This window comes from Amblyraja radiata, unplaced genomic scaffold (genome assembly GCF_010909765.2).
Source record: "Amblyraja radiata isolate CabotCenter1 unplaced genomic scaffold, sAmbRad1.1.pri scaffold_540_ctg1, whole genome shotgun sequence".
NCBI lineage: Eukaryota > Metazoa > Chordata > Chondrichthyes > Rajiformes > Rajidae > Amblyraja > Amblyraja radiata.
In genome coordinates, this window is record NW_022630601.1 from 50,379 (window position 1) to 55,138 (window position 4,760).

General features: G+C 51.6%; 1 long non-coding RNA gene across 1 annotated transcript in view; it reads right to left on the reverse strand.

Annotated features, from left to right (window-relative positions):
* Positions 1-908, reverse strand: part of LOC116970121 — a 16,056-nt gene extending 15,148 nt beyond the window's left edge. Inside the window, exon 1 of the long non-coding RNA XR_004411019.1 lies at positions 821-908. This is a non-coding gene — a long non-coding RNA (uncharacterized LOC116970121). The remainder of the gene's footprint in view (positions 1-820) is intronic.
* Between the last annotated feature and the right edge of the window lie 3,852 nt (positions 909-4,760).

The following is a 4,760-nucleotide window of genomic DNA, read 5'->3' on the forward strand; positions in this document are numbered from 1 at the left end:
CTTTATTGTCATTCAGACCTTTCAGTCTGAACGAATTTCATGCCTGCAGTCATACATACAATACAATAATAGACAACAGAACAGACAGTAAACACAAATTAACATCCACCACAGTGAGTCCACCAAGAACCTCCTCACTGTGATGGAGGCAAAAAATATTAGGGCTGCTGTCTCTTCTCCCTGTGCGCTGAGGTGATACCCCACCGGGCGATGGTAAAGCAGTCCCGCGGCTCACCGAGTTCCGCGAACGGGCCGGTTCAAACACCGCGGCCCGGCTACACACTCTATCATCGATCGACGCTAATGGACTTCATAAAGGCACAGAATGCAGTCGACTTTCTGGATCATGTCAGCGAGGTGACTCTCTCTCTCCCCCCCCCCCCCCCCCCCCCCCCCCCCCCCCGCCTAGTCTTTTCAATCTTTCCTCGTATGACAGTCCCGCCATCCCAGGGATCAATCTCGTGAACCTGTGCTGCACTGCCTCAATCACAAGGAAATTCCTTCCTCAAAGTAGGAGACCAAAACAGTACACAATACTCATGTGTGGTCTCACCAGAGGCCTATACAACTGCAGAAGAACCTCTTTACTCCGATACTGAAATCCTCTTGTTATGAAATCCACTCCTCCACTCTCCTCCTCCCCTCTCCTCCTCCCTCCTCCTCCCCTCTCCAACCTCCCCTCTCCAACCTCCCCTCTCCAACCTCCCCTCTCCAACCTCCCCTCTCTAACCTCCCCTCTCTAACCTCCCCTCTCTAACCTCCCCTCTCTAACCTCCCCTCTCTAACCTCCTCTCTCTAACCTCCTCTCTCTTGCCCCCACAGGTCACTTCTAAACTGGAGGAATAAGTTACGAAAATATCTCGCTAAAGAATTAAGAGAACAAGCTAAAGATGTCGACCTCAAACGGGTAAGTTTCAGGGAAGGGTGGGGGAAGGGAGAGAGAGAGGGAAGGTTCAGTTCAGAGATACAGTGAGGAAACAGGAGGCAAAAGTCGGCCATCTTGAAACAGGCCCGAAACTCTCGGCCTCCCCTCCCTGCCTCATCTATTCCCTTTTTACTTCAAAGATAACAATGAGCAAACAGGCCCTTCGGCCCACCGAGTCCGCGCTAACCAGCGATCGCCCGTTCACACACTTGTTTAGTTCGGAGATACAGCAGGGAAACAGGCCCTTCGGCCCATCGAGTCTGTGCCGACCAGCGATCACCCGTTCACACACCAGTTTAGTTTGGAGATTCAACGCGGAAACAGGCCCTTTGGCCCACCAAGTCCGCGCCGACCAGCGATCGCCTCAGAGTGTGGTGGAGGCCGGTTCTCTGGATGCTTTCAAGAGAGAGTTAGATAGTGGAGTCAGGGGATATGGGGAGAAGGCAGGAACGGGGTACTGATTGCGGATGATCAGCTGTGATCACAGTGAATGGCGGTGTTGGCTCGAAGGGGCCGAATGGCCTCCTCCTGCACCTATTGTCTATTGTCTGTTGGATGGGGAGGGAGGGAGATGAGGGGGTTGGGGAGATGAGAGGAAGGCAGGAATGGAGAGATGAGGGAGGTGGAGAGATGAAGGGAATGCATTAATGGAGGGAGGAGAGGAAGGCAGGAATGGAGAGATGGAGGATGAGAGGGATGGAGGGAGATGAGATGAAGGTAGGGATGGAGATGAAGGGAGATGGGAGAGGAGAGAAAGGCAGCAATGGAGAGATGAGGGGTGATGGAGAGATGAGAGGAAGGCAGAAATGGAGAGATGGGGGAGATGAGAGGAACGGGGAGGTGGAGGGAGATCTTCTTGCGAATAGACATTGGACAACGTGCAGGAGTCGGCCAGCAGGACCTCTTTGCTCCTATACTGCACTCCTCTTGTTATGAGTGCCAACATGGAGGGATGGTGAGATGAGAGGAGATGAGAGGAATGGGGAGATGAGATTAGTGGAGATGAGAGAGATGAGGGGAGATGAGAGGGGAGGAGATGAGACGAGATGAGATGAGAGGAGATGAGATGGAGAGATGAGGGAAAGGCAGGAATGGAGAGATGGGGGGAGATGAGAGGGATGGGGAGATGGAGATGAGGTTGCCTTCCACTCCTGTGTCCACTCGATGGCGATCCAGTGAGCGTTTGTTTCCGTTGGCTGTGGATGGATGCTAGGAGATGTCTACCTTGTGGAGCAGATGCTGCTGCATTATAAAGTATTACAATGCACTATAATACCATCTACACTGCAACATAACGTTGTGTAGGTCGTCAAGTCAAGAGAGTGTTATTGTCACGTGTCCTAGATAGACGTGACATATCATTTGAAACAGAAGATCATTGTCCAGCTTCATCCGTGCTCCTCTGGTGATGAGAGGAACGGGGAGGTGGAGGAGAGAGGAGAGAAGTGGAGGGATGGAGAGATAGAGGGAGATGGAGAGGAGAGAGGAAGGAGGCAATGGAGAGATGGGAGGGATGGAGAGATGAGGGAGAGGAGATGAGGGCAGATGAGGGGATGAGAGGAAGGGAGATGAGAGGAGAGAGATGGGGAGTTAAGAGATGAGATATATGAGAGGAGGTGAGAGAGATGGGAGGAGATGAGGGGAGATGGAGAGATGAGATAGATGAGATCAGAGAGAGCCGAGGAGATGAGGGGAGAAGATATAGATGAGATGAGGGATGGAGAGATGAGAGGAGATGTGAGTGATGGTGAGATGAGGAAAGGAGATGAGAGAGATGTGGAGATGGAGATGAGGTTGCCTTCCACTACTGTGACCACTCAGTGGCGATCCAATGAGCGTTTGTCTCCGTTGGCTGTGGATGGATGCCAGGAGGTGTATACCATGTGGAGCAGATGATGCTGCATTATAGAGTGTATTACAATGCACTATAATACCATCTACGCTGCAATATAGCGTTGTATAGGTCAGGTCTAGTCAAGAGAGTGCTGTTGTCACATGTCCCAGATAGGACACATATCATGTGAAACACAGAAGATCATTGTCCAGCTTCATCCGCGCTTCTCTGGGGATGAGAGGAAAGCGGAGATAGAGGAGAGAGGAGAGGAATAGGGAGATAGAGGGAGATGGAGAGTTAGAGGGAGATGGAGAGATGAGAGGAGAGGAGACGAGGGTGATGAGATGAGATGAGAGGAGATGAGAGGAGATGGGGAAATGAGAGGAGAGAGATGGGGAGATATGAGATGACAAAGATGAGAGAAGGTGAGAGAGATGAGAGAGATGGGAGGAGATGAGGGGAGATGGAGAGATGAGATAGATGAGGAGATCAGAGAGAGAAGAGGAGTTGGGAAGAGATTAGGGGAGATGAGATAGATGAGGGAGATGAGAGGGATGGAGAGATGAGGAGATGAGAGGAAAGGAGATGAGAGAGATGTGGAGATGGAGATGAGGTTGCCTTCCACTCCTGTGACCACTCCGTAGCGATCCAGTGAGCGTTTGTCTCCGTTGGCTGTGGATAGATGCTAGGAGATGTCTACCTTGTGGAGCAGATGATGCTGCATTATAGAGTGTATTACAATACCATCTACGCTGCAATATAGCGTTGTATAGGTCAGGTCAAGTCAAGAGTGTGCTGTTGTCACGTGTCCCAGATAAGACACATATCATTTGAAACACAGAAGATCATTGTCCAGCTTCATCCGCGCTTCTCTGGGGATGAGAGGAGAGGATTGGAGGGATGGTGAGATAGAGGGAGATGAGATAGATGGCCCAGGAGCAGTTGCAGTGGGAGGAACCCAACTCTGTAACGTTCCATTCACAGTTCAAAATAAGTGGGCTTGAGGAAGCCGCTGATTGGTAGAAGCGGACTAGAGGAAGCAGCTGATTGGGAGTCAGATCCCTGCTGATTTCTTCCAGCACTTTGTTTCAGTATCTTTGCTTTGTATCCCGGGTAAGGGGGGAGAATGAGGCCCAGGGCAGTTTACTGTTCTGGATGTCAGATGTGGGAGGTCATGGAATCTGATAGCCTTCCAGACGTCCACATCTGCGCCAGGTGCGTCGAGATGGGACTCCTAAGGGACCGTATTAGGAACCTGGAGCAGCAGCTCGATGACCTCTGTCTGGTCAGGAAGAGTGAGGAGGTTATAGAGAGGTGGTCACTCCAAGACCATGGGAGACAGACAAGTGGGTCACGGTTAGGAAGGGCAAGGGGCAGAGGCAGGGACTAGAGAGTACCTCGGTGGCTGTACACCGTGGCAATAAGTACTCCTGTTTCAGTACGGTTGGGGGGGGGACAGCCTACCTGGGGGTAGCGACAGCGGTCGGGCCTCCGGTACAGAGACCGTCCCTGTTGCTCAGAAGGGTAAGGAAAAGAAGAGGAGGGTAATAGTAATTGGGGACTCTATAGTTAGGGGGTCAGACAGGCGATTCTGTGGACACGGTCAGGAGACCCGGATGGTAGTTTGCCTCCCTGGTGCCAGGGTCAGGGATGTGTCTCAACGCGTCCAAGATATCCTGAAATGGGAGGGAGAGGAGCATGAGGTCGTGGCACATATAGGTACCAACGACATAGGCAGAAAAAGAGAAGCGGTCCTGAAAGGGGAATTTAGGGAGTTAGGAAGAGAGTTAAGGAGAAGGACCTCAAAGGGAACAATCTCAGGATTACTGCTGTGCCACGCGACAGTGAGAGTAGGAATGGAGCGAGGTGGAGGATAAATGCGTGGCTGAGGGACTGGTGAGAGGGGAGGATTTAAGTTTCTGGATCATTGGGACCTCTTTTGGGGAAGGTGTGACTTGTACAAAAGGACGGGTTGCACTTGAACCCGAGGGGGACCAATAT